The following is a 12,226-nucleotide window of genomic DNA, read 5'->3' on the forward strand; positions in this document are numbered from 1 at the left end:
TTGTCTCTACTAGACCGAAGACCTGTTTTCTTCCTTTTATTTAAAATAAAAAGAAAGCAAATGAACAGCTGATGACTCATAACGATGAGAATCTTTGAAGCTCTGTTGTGATCCTTTGAAGAAAAAGTGAGAAATGAGTTACAGCCTGGAGAAGTTAAAATAACTCACTGCCGCAGCTTCTTCTGCCCTCTGGATCTTTTTTGATCTCAATATATAATAGGAATTCAGGAATCCATGCCATGAAAATATCACAGCCGCAGCTGTCTTGACTTGCAAACTCTTATGTATCTTGAAGAACTTCCATCTTTCCAGAAGTCTAGGCAAACCTTAATCGTTCTAACAGGAGAAAAGTGAGATGAAAGAGTGCAAACTGAGGAGGAAAGTCTATCTGGTTCAGAAATTTTTGCAGATTTTGCTGAAGATGAAGTTGAAGCTGAAGATCTGCTGAGGAAGACAACATTTTGAATTGGTCCACCTCTATGGGACTCCTTCAAAAAGAACTTTGGCTGGGCAGGGGAACAACTGCAGCTTCATAGCTGGACCTTCAAACTGAAGCTTCTCGGTCCATGAGCTACATCCAATTCAGGAGCTGAGGGAGGAGTAACTTCAGGGCATACCTGACCTGGATGATGGAGAATCTCCATAGACATAAGCTGTTTGATGATAGATTGCTGAAGAAGGAGCAGAGAAAATAAGAGGAAGTATGGCCCCATGGGAGTCTGACAACAGCCAATAGAACACATGTTCTTGCAGAGGAACAGGAAGCTCAAGTGCAAAGCCCAGGAAAAGGTAAAAATACCCCCACGCTCTCAATTCCATATGGTCAGCTGCCTAGAATCGTCGTTCTACTTCATCATTAAACTATCATTCCAATCAGACTCCAGTCTCCATTTTTTCTCCAGTACCTTTTTCCCGGCTTGGAACTGAACCAGGTGGATATTTCTTCCAACAGGGTCTTACAGGAGAGCTGGATGAAAGAAGCTATATATGTGGATAGTTATTATTAAATTTTGCTGGAGGAGTCAGGGATACCCAGCGAGTCTTGGTAGAATTATCTTTTTTTCAAACTGTGTGCTGCATCCAACGCTATATCAGACTCCTTCTGCAGGGTTGCAGCAGTGATGCTTGTCAAACTTGCAGTTAACGTCAATAAAATAACACTTATGCATAGTGCATCACTTAGCAAGGTGCCTAACAACCATTTAAAAGACAATTAAGCATCTGAATGTCAACAGCAACAGTAATGAGAAATCTTTGCACAAGAAAATGACAAAGGTAAAGCAATCTAATTTTTTTAAAAAAAAAATATTACCATCACTAAAAAACAGCAAAATCAATTAAAATATAAACAATCCCACCACTTACCGAAATTGCAGGTTAAAAAAAATTCAATTAACGCAACATAAAGCGATGTTCTCTGCAGAAGCATCGCATTTTATCCGACCCAGTTAAGAAATTGTTAATCTGTGGAATGGATTAGAAAAGGATACAGTTCAAAGTGACTGCCTGTGACCTCTAATTCGGAACATTTTAGGGAGAATTTTCAATCAGGTTATGTCCCCAAAACACCTGAAATTTCATCGATCCGTCCTGAGAATTATATAAGAGCTGTTTTGGGATGTGTGCCATTTCAAAGTTGAAAAATTGAATTTTGTAGCTGTTATTTCCTGGTGAAATAATTTCCTCTCAGTATTTTAGCAATAGCAATAGCACTTAGACTTATATACTGCTTCATAGGACTTTACAGCCCTCTCTAAGCAGTTTACAGAATAAGCATATTGCTCCCAACAATCTGGATCCTCATTTTAACCACCTTGGAAGGCTGGAAGGCTGAGTCAACCTTGAGCCAGTGAGAATCGAACTGCTGGCAGTCCAACCCAATACTCAAGCAGGAAGCCCTATACCATTTCAAACAAAGATTTGTCCAGTCTCTTCTTAAAAGTTTCCAATGATGGCGCACCCATAACTTCTGAAGTCAAGTCATTCCACTGGTTCATTGCTCTCACTGTCAGGAAATGTCTCCTTAGTTCTAAGTTGCTTTTCTCCTTGATGAGTTTCCACCCGTTGTTTCTTGTCCTGCCTTCAGGTGCTTTGGAGACCAGAATAGAATAGAATTGAATAGAATAGAATAGAATAGAATAGAATAGAATAGAATAGAATAGAATAGAATTCTTTATTGGCCAAGTGTGATTGGACACACAAGGAATTTGTCTTGGTGCATAAGCTCTCACTGTACATAAAAGAAAAGATACATTTGTCAAGAGTCAAGAATCATAAGATACAACACTTAATAATAGTCATAGGGTACAAATAAGCAATCAAATCATACTTGGAAACAGTCAGTATAAACCATAAGGATACAAGCAAGAAAGTTACAGTCATACAGTCACAAGTGGGAGGGGATGGGCGATAAGGAGTGATGAGAAGGTTAATAGTAATAGTAGTGCAGACTTTGTAAATAGTTGGACAGTGTGGAGGGAATTATTTGTTTAGCAGAGTGATGGCATTTGGAAAAAAAACTTACTTTGTGTTGAGTTGTTCTGGGGTGCAGAGCTCTATAGAGTCATTTTGAGGGTAGGAGTTGAAACAGTTTGTGTCTGGGATGTGAGGGGTCTGTAGATATTTTCACAGCTTGACTTCCTCTTCTTTAGGGCAGCCCCTGAGATATTGGAAGACTGCTATCATGTCAGCCCTGGTCCTTCTTTTCATTAAATTAGGCATACCCAATTCCATTCCTTGTATGTTTTAGCCTCCAGTCCCCTAAACATCTTTGTTGCTCTTCTCTACACTCTTTCCAGAGTCTCAACATCTTTTTTACATCGTGGCGACCAAAACTGGATGCAGGATTCCAGGTGTGGCCCTACCAAGGCATCATAAAGTGTCATTAACACTTCACGCTGTCCTGATTCTGTCCTTCTGTTAATGCAGCCTAGGACTGCGTTGGCTTTTTTTATTATTTTTTTGGCAACTGCAGCACACAGCTGTCTCATGTTTAACCTGGCTGGTTCAAGTATTCTGGGAGTTGAAGTCCAGATCATAAAAGGGACCATAAATGACCACCCCTGACTGACTTGAAGGCAGCCCTCCAAAAAAAAGCACTGCAAAACTTTATTACCACTTTTAAAAGACAACGTGCAGCAAATTATACAGCTGCAAGAGAAATGAGCCAGCCCATTTTCATTTAGCGATTTATAGCACTGGGAAAAACTCTCTAATCATCGGATTATGTTCCAGCAGCAATTTGTTAGGATCAGGTCTGAAGGGCACTATGCTGGGTAAAGCTTGCTTGGAGTTGGGCATGGAACAGATGCCTGACTGGCCACCAGTCAAGGCTGAGGATCAGAAATCAAATTAGGCAACGGAAATTCAGAAAGTCCTCCGGGCAGGTGAGTCCCCGAGGGGTGGCAGGATGTCAAAATCTGCAAGAGAGCAGGAAGAGTTGGATTGCAAGGTGGGGAATTTGAGTGTGACACCGTAAACTCTTTCTCTTGTAGATGTTGTCCCCTGGAAGGATGTTAATCAGGGGTGGGATTCAGAAAATTTAATAACCGGTTTTGTGGGTGTGGCTTAGCTTGGTGGGTGTGGCTTGTTGGTCGTGTGACTGGGTGGACCTGGCTTGGTGGTCATGTTATTGGCTGGGTGTGGCCAACTCAATATCACTCACATCGAGGCACACATCTCCTCGCCCGGCCTCTCGTGACTGTGGGGATGCTGCAACAGTTGTAAGTGTGGAAAATGGTCATAAGTCAGTTTTTTCAGTGCCATTGTAACTTTGAATGGTCACTTCACACAAGCAAAGTACCAGCAAAGGAGGGGAAAAAAACTCCAGAGAAGTTCCTGAGACAGGAAGTCTAGTCTTGCCAAGAATGTAATAAGGGTTAACGGAGAGGCAGTTTCTGTAAGCAACACCAGAATGTTTCCTTCCTGCCTTCCTTACAGGATTAGGCCAGTAATTTCTTCTAACAACCGGTTCTCCGAACTGCTTAGAATGTTAACAACCGGTTCTAGCAAATAGGTGCGAACTGGTAGAATCCTATGTCTGATTTTAATCCCTTTCAAACAAAAATAGAGCCATTCTAATTAATTCGCACCCTTCATGAAGACAACCTTCATTCTTCAAGCACATTGCTAAGTTGTTGTTGTCCAGTCACTAAGTCATATATCTGACTCTTCGTGACCCCACAGCATGCCAGGCTCCCTTGTCCTCCACTGTCCAACAATCTGGGTCTTCATTTTACTGACCTCAGAAGGATGGAAGGCTGAGTCAACTTTGAGCCGGTCAGGATTGAACTCCAGACTGTGGGCAGAGTCAGCCTGCAATGCAGCATTCTAACTACTGAACCATCATGGTGGAAGGAAGAAAAGGAGGGAGGGTGAAGAAAGGAAGGAAGGAGAGACAAGGAAAGAAGGAAGGAAGGAAGGAAGGAAGGAAGGAAGGAAGGAAGGAAGGAAGGAAGGAAGGAAGGAAGGAAGGAAGGAAGGAAAGACTAACCTCTCTTATACAACTGCAAAATAGATAGCAGTAAGTTGACAGTGACAGTGGTAAAAGCACCATAGTGTGCTATGGCTGCTTGCCTCACTTGAGTTCTACAGTGGGCAAGAAGTCATCCTGGGGGATTTCCATTCATTATAAAATAATTCTTTCAGATATCTTCAGAGATGTTGATTAATTAGGAGAGTTGGCTTGCTGTCTGGGTTCTGGTGATTGCCCTAATTAAATCATGAGCCTCGAGCCAAGCTTCAAAAGAATCCAAAAGATTTATTAGGAGCAACATGTCAGCACTGACTCGTATTAAGCCAACTCTGACACACGTGATTTACGGCCACCTGTGACCCTGTTTCCCCCCTCCCCCTGGGTGTGTCATAAATCAGATTCTTCAATGAAGCACGTTCACGGACTTTTCATGGGCAGAAGATCTGGTAGCCTAGCTACAATCTTTGAAAGATAAGCATGGAATGTACTTCTGGTTTTAATTTCGGTACTGCTCCTTCAGGCTTTCCCCCTCCTCCTGCTTATGGCAACTCGAAAACAAGCATAGGAATGCTTTACGAGTTGACAGTTACTAAGTTCCAAATATGCCTTGGGTTGGAACAGAATGTAACTATTAAAAAAACACTTTACAGCTCCATCTCTGAAGAGAAATGATTTTTTATTTCCTACCCCAGAAGGGATTGGTTAAAAAAAAAATACCTTGATGCTGCCTTCAGAAACCTTGGCTGTGTTTGAGGTGTATGCAATTTGTTTCCTTCTCAAGACATTGTAGCAGAGGTGGTATTCAGCAGATTCTGACAAGTTCTGGAGAACTGGAAGTGGAAATTTTGAGAGAACTGGCAAACTAGAGAACTAGTTTGGAGAACTGGCAAATACCACCTCTGACTGGCTCTGCCCCCATCTTTTCTCTGCCTCAATGAGTCCCAGCTGATTGGCTGGGTCTTCTTTGGTTGCCCTGCACAGGAGAACAGAGCTGGAAAGCAGGTTAGTGGGATGGGAATGGGATTTTACAGTAACCCTCCTCCTGGAGTGGGGTGGGAATGGAGATATTACAGTATCCTTCCCCTGCCATGCCCGCCAAGCCACACCCACAGAACCAGTAGTAAAAAGATTTGAATCCCACCACTGCATTGTAGGTGTTCACTACAGTATTCAGTTAATATGATGGATATTTAGAAGCTTTGCAGGAGAAGAAAAGATTAGAACATAGAGCAGGGGTGTCAAACTCGATTTCACTGAGGGTGGTATCAGCATTGTGTTTGACCTCGGGGGGCGTGGCCAGCTTAATGTCACTCGTGTCAGGGGTGCCTGTGGCAGCCCGAGTGCCTTGCCAGTGAAAACGGGCTCCTGAGCTCCATTTTCAGCTGAGATGGCCTCCTGCAACCCTCTGCCAGCGAAAACAGAGTTCCGTTTTTGCAGGCAGAGGCACTGTGAGCAGGTCCTTCGCTATTTCCAGGGCGGTCCCACGGGCCAGTTCTAAGCACCCCATGAGCAAGATCCGGTCCTCAGGCCTTGAGTTTGAGAGTCCTGACATAGAGCAAGATTCGAGTTATTGTCAAAAAAATTGTTTTTTTAATTAAGACAAAGGCTAATGTTAATATTGCATCTTCGGTCAACTCATAAAACATTCCTATGATTGTTTTAGTAGTTGCCATTTAAAAAAAGGGGGGGGGAGGAAAAAAATCTGGAAGAGCAGTGAGCAGTTTGAAAGCAAAAGTACATTCCAAGTCTTATCTTTAACAGATTGTAACTAAAATACCAGAGCTTTTGTCCACAAATATATTTAATTGGAGAACATGACACCCAGGCCGTGAAGGTGCTCAATTGGAGAATCTGCTTTATGACACACTCAGGGGGGAGAACAGATAACAGATAATCAGAGTTGGAAGGGACCTTGTAGGTCATCTAGTCCAGCTGTTTCACCTCTCCCTCAGAACCAGATTCCAACTGGGGCATGACATTGAAGTTTTTTGAAGTTTGGCTCGAGAATCATGATTTAATTAGAGTGATTGCTGGAATCCTGATGCCTTCTACCTCTAAGCCTCATTCAAATTGCTCCACTTAAAAATCATCATTAGAAGAACTGCGCAGAATCTGCCAAAGAGTTGCCCTGCAATTATTTATACATTTACAGCTCGGCCAGATTGAAATTCTCAATTCAGATGCTACCTTTGAACCTGTTTTCACAAGTCAGGATATCTCTGGAGTTCCTTTTTTGGTTACCTTTGTTGTTTCTTGTTTACAAAGGTTTTGGACGTGGCATCAGAACCGTAGATGTTTAAGCAGTCCAGCTACCTGTGGTTGTTTGGAGTGGCAGCAAACCTGTTTTTTTTTTAACATGTCTTCAGAGTAATTAATAATCAGTGCCCTATATTTTTTCCTTCTTCATTTCCCCTTCCCTCCTTCCCCTCTTCGTATTTAAACTGTAGTCTTTAGTAGGGAAGGTTCTCTGAATAGCAACAGCATCAAAATGAGTTGTTTGGGGCAAAGAATCAGGGTCACACATTAAGTTCCAGTTCAGAAGACTTATTGCTTACATCTTATACATAAGAATCTAGTCAACTAACACTTACCGTTAAATTGGTTCTACATAGGAATCAATGGAATTCAAGAGAGGCTTAGACTGTTTGTGGCAATATTATGATTCTAGGCTGGTTCCTCTCTTGATTCCACCACCAGGCTCTGCTTGCTCTTCTCCTAAAAACTCTTATCTTGGGCATTATAGTAAAAGAAGCCAGGATCCTGAAAGAAAAGGGAAAAGTTAAAAATCAGGAATCCTTAAACATTATTTATTTGAAGGGTCTTCGGTGTTCTCTGAACTTGCTCGTTTTCTTGTAGAAGTTTCATGACCCAAACTAGGTAATATCGTCAGCACTGATGGATGATGTTACCTAGTTTTGTGTCATGAAACATTCACAAAAAAACAAGCAAGCTCAGAGAGCATCAAGGACCTCTCATTTCAACCCTGAGCTACAAATATTCTCCTTTACTAGCTTGATACCCGTGCTTTTTTATGAAACTACGTGGTCGGGTTTAGTTTTGGGGGAGGGAAATAAGGGGGAAAAATTCTGCCTCTGCCTATCAGCATCCATCAGTATTCATCTGGCATTGTGTGAGAGAGTTGAGGGCTGTTTGAAAACTGAAAGGGTATTTGCTATGTGAGCAAGAAGGAGACAGCAAGGAGGCTGGGCGTAGCTTAGCTCAACTGTTCTGTACTAAAGCTGCTTGGTGCTCGAAACTGAAACTGAAACTGAAAGTCCTCTCCTCTGCTTGTGTTTTGCATTTGGAACAGATTTCTTTTCAGGTGGGGAGAGGGAGTAGAACTCCTTAGCATAGAGCGTGTTAATAATAATACAGGAAATACTAATGTAATACTAATGAGCCAATGGTCATTTCAAAAAAAAATCCTTTCTTAGTGAGCACCTAGAAGCCAAGAGGAACATACGTGCCAAATTTCAAGTTTGTAGGCTTTACGGTTCTGGAGATTTTGTGATGATGTGTGAGTGGTATTTCGCTTATATATATATATATATAGATTGGCATTTATTTATTTAAATCCTTAAACATTATTGTTTATTTATTTTATCTTGGGACATGTATATGTGCCTTCATTCATTCATTCATTCATTCATATGTTATTTATTTATAGTTCATATTTCCTAACCCCTCCTCCTCGTCAGAGAGGGTCCCTAGGCAGTGTACAAATTATTTTAATTATCGTCCCTTGTTTATTCATTACATTTCTATCCAGCTGCTTCTCCAAAAACTGCAGGTGGCTTATGCAAAGGTTTCCCCTCGTTTTATCTCCATGGCACCTTCTTGTTGGTGGCTTGGGTGGGGTTGATAATGGTGGGGGGGGGGTCTGTCAAAGATGCTCTTGTGTACCCAGTAGTGAGCAGGCGGTTGGACCAAAGGCTGGGTAGGAGTTTGCATCTGGATGATTCTGTGAGACACATTTAACATGGGGAGTTCTTTGGTTAAAGAAGGTCTTGAAGGAGGTTCTTCCCAGGCAAAGCTGAAGGACATCATACTGCTTCTGTTGGCTCCCTGAGATACAGCGGGATCTTCAGGGAAACCCTGATTTCATCATGGTCTCTGCTCGCACCCAGAGTTCTAGTGAGCCATCTCACCACTCATCCTGACGGTCTCTTGGGATGGATTGAGAAGTTGGCCAGGGGGTAGCATGGTTTTCAGAGGTGACGATTCCTTCTTCTGCTACTTCATTGGGCATCTCAAATGTGTTCTATTTGTCTATTTTATGTTGAGGTCTCCGGGATTATAGATTGTAGTTAGGTTTCAACAATTTTGTCAGAGCGTTTGCAGTGTGACTACCATTATGAGGCAACACAGGAGTAAAACACAGCACACAGAGACTTAGACATTCAACTGTGGTTTATATACAACAGTTATATACAGACATATACGTGGCAGGCAAAATACCTTACAAGCAATCTTTCTTCTTCTTAACTCTACATGGAGACTTCTACAATGAATACTGGACACAAGGAGAGAGAACACGCCCTCTAATGGCTGCCTTTATATAAACACCTCTTAAAGAGATAGAACCCATCCCCAGTCTTAAAGGGAAAATACCCATGCTATACTGATTCCTTCTTATTGCATCAGCCTATATTACATCAGCTTCACTGCTGGTTGGCTCTTAAATCCCAAGACCTTAACAAATTTCACATCCGCAGTAGTTCCTGTTTCATTCCCTCGTCTCCATCCATTGGTTTTCTTCTTACAGGAACAATGAAACTGGAGACCTTTTGTCCGTTTTAGAATATGGGATTATTTCTTCCAGATTTAGAGGGAAACACGCAGTTTATATGAAGTTGGTTTCCAAATTAATCTGTTAGGAGTTAAGAACTTATTAAACTGATATGAAAAAAACCCTCTGTCCTAGATACTGAAAGGAGAATCATTATAAATGAATCACTGTATGTTATCTTTGGATAGAGGATTTATATTTAAATATAGCTCACATTTTCTTTGTTTAAAATCCCTTCAGCATCAAAGCAATCTGAGCCATTGCAGAAATTATACACAAAAGTGCTAAAAGCTTTCAGGTTACTTTTTTGTCTTTTTACTATTTGTCCATGTGCCTGGCTTTTAATTCACGGCATTCCTGAATAAAGGCTAAAATGTAAACAATGCAACATAGAACATAAATTGCTAGTCGAATGAAAAGAAGGGACAATTATTTTGGGCTTCCTTTAAAAGGCAAGGTTTCTAAGAAACAAGCTATGTTTATTCTGATCTACCAAATTTCCTTCTGGCTAAAGTGAAATGAAATCCATGCCTTTGATTTAAAAAGGAAAAAAAAAAAACCAGAAGGAACAGCTTTCATGATAAATCAGGGAGAACTCATTTTAATTTAATTTCACGGGCTGCCCAAATAAAGTCCAGATAAGTGGATAGCAATATTGCCAATTCAGATATGAAATAGTACATGTTATATTAATAAAGAGCAGGTGTTGATGTTGGCAAAAAAGTAAAATATGATATAAAAAGGAAGCAGTTGCTGACTAAAGGCATTAACTAGTGAGTAGGACTTCTGTGAAAGACAGTTGGTCTACTGCAGTTGGTCTACAGTTGGTCTACTTTCTCAACCTTGGCAATTTTAAGAAGTGTGGGCTTCAGTTCCCAGAATTCACCAGTCAGCTGGCTGAGGAATTCTGGGAATGGAAGTCCGTATGTCTCAAAATTGCCAAGGTTGCGAAACACCGGTCCACTGTTTAAGATGTTGGACCACAAGCATCTCAGGCAGGTAGACTTGAGATGAGATCCTCCCTTAGATACGGAAGCCAGCTGTATACAGGTAGTTCTTGACTTACAACTGTACATTAGTGACCATTTGAAGTTACTCCTTGCGACTTCGTGGACCACAGTATGCCAGGCCCGCTGTCCAGGGGTGGTATTCAGCAAGTTCTGACAAGTTCTGGAGAACCGGTAGTGGAAATTTTGAGTAGTTCAGAGAACCGACAAATCCCACCTCTAACTGCCCCTGGTCCCATCTCTTCTCTGCCTCCCGAGTCCCAGCTAATTGGCAGGGTCTTCTATGGTTGCCCTGCACAGGAGAACAGAGCTGGAAAGCAGGTTAGTGGGTTGGGGAGGGAATGGGATTTTGCAGTATCCTTCCCCTGGAGTGGGGTGGAAATGGAGATTTTACAGTATCCTTCCTCTTTCACACCCACCAAGCCATGCCCACCAAACTACACCCACAGAACCGGTAGTAAAAAAAATTGAATCCTACCACTGCCGCTGCTTCCCAAACTTTGCCCAAATTCATGTTCATTGTGTCCATGACACCATCTAACCATCTCGTCCTCTGCCGTCCGTTTCTGCTTCTGCCTTCCATTTTTCTCAACATCAGGTCTTTTCCAAGGAGTCCTCTCTTCTCATGAGGTGGCCAAAGTGTTTGACAAATGAGGGCAAATATATGAGTCCCAGGATAATGTTGCAAGATCCAATCTGGGTTTGGTCACTGGAACCAGTGGTTTCTTCTGCCAAGTTTTCAGACTTTCACTGCAGTGAACAAGGACATACATTCAATTTTGCAGCTACTAAAATTGTTGGCCGAGCAGGTACAATAATAGCCAGAGAAATAATTGAAGCCTGGGAAACTGGCCTCTTGTCAGTCAACGGGAGTGCTGATTTACCCTCAGCTTATCAGATATTTGGGAGCAGAGGACTCGGCACCACAAGGAAACAATAGCCAATGACTTAATAGCTGGCCATCAACACCCCAATCAACAATTAAAAAGACAACTAAAAAACACAACCAGGCACTACATAAATACTACGCATTGAGTAGCCAAAAGCAAACATTCTGGTCAAAGAGAAGTTCCTTGAGGATGGGTTGCAGCACATGTCCAAAAACTCAGAAGTCTAATAAACCTGTGGTCCCGGAATCTGAGCCAGATTGGATCCTGCAAAGTATTTGAGCTTCATTATTGTATCTGTCCTTCTGAAAGAACAGTCAGCATTGATTTCCTTTAGCATTGACTGTCAATCAAAGGCCATGATTAATCTGTCTTTATGCTGGTATTTGTCTCCGTTGTTAATTTGTTCTTTAGCTAAGGAAATATTACAGTGCTGTCCTTTTGTCAATCTGAGTGGTTTATGTCTTCCTTATGAGTTTTTAGCTGAGGGAAGTAGAGTTGTTACTATCCAATGATCTCATTCGTGGAAAGTTTATGATCTCATTCTGCAGTGCCAGGGACAATTTCAGTGTAAACTCCTATAAATTGTCTGTATATATCCTACAGTTTTAGTAGCGGCCAAGCAATATGTAAAACCACAAGAACCAGTTACTCAGGTAGGGGAGAGAATGTGATATGGCATCTACCCATTTCTGTGTAATTGAAAACTTCTGTGAGGTAAATCCTTTCCACAGCTTGTTTTTTGATTATTCCAGCCACGGTTTAATACAGCCTCAACTCTGTTTTGTGACCCCCCTCAACGGTTGCAGCAATTGCCCTGCTGAAATTTGACAGCAGAAAACAAAACAATTTTCAGCAGAAAATGAAGCAAAATTGGTCTGTAAGTCACTGAAAAGATGAAATGTGCCTAATTCAGAACATCCAGGGAAAATAACAGCAAACTGAAAAGTGAATTTTTAGCAGAGCTGACCAATGCAGCATAATGAAAAACCCCAGCAAGCGGATAGACTCTTCGTGATGCCTCTCTGGATACGGAGAAGACATGAGATTACCCACTAGTGCTCCATAC

At 41.7% G+C, this 12,226-nt stretch overlaps 1 protein-coding gene and 1 long non-coding RNA gene across 4 annotated transcripts in view; one reads left to right on the forward strand and one right to left on the reverse strand.

Annotated features, from left to right (window-relative positions):
- LHFPL3 (LHFPL tetraspan subfamily member 3) overlaps window positions 1-12,226 on the forward strand; it is a 176,552-nt gene that overhangs the window by 130,893 nt on the left and 33,433 nt on the right. The window lies entirely within an intron of this gene.
- Window positions 1,511-11,243, reverse strand: LOC148125560 (uncharacterized). Its single transcript, XR_015743795.1, has 3 exons — window positions 10,749-11,243; window positions 7,066-7,234; window positions 1,511-3,419 (listed from the first exon to the last, which is right to left on the reverse strand). It is a non-coding gene; the product is annotated as an uncharacterized LOC148125560 (long non-coding RNA).

The sequence above is a fragment of the Pseudonaja textilis genome, chromosome 5, assembly GCF_049901715.1.
Source record: "Pseudonaja textilis isolate UNSWEBS1 chromosome 5, rPseTex1.2, whole genome shotgun sequence".
NCBI classification, from domain to species: Eukaryota; Metazoa; Chordata; class Lepidosauria; order Squamata; family Elapidae; genus Pseudonaja; species Pseudonaja textilis.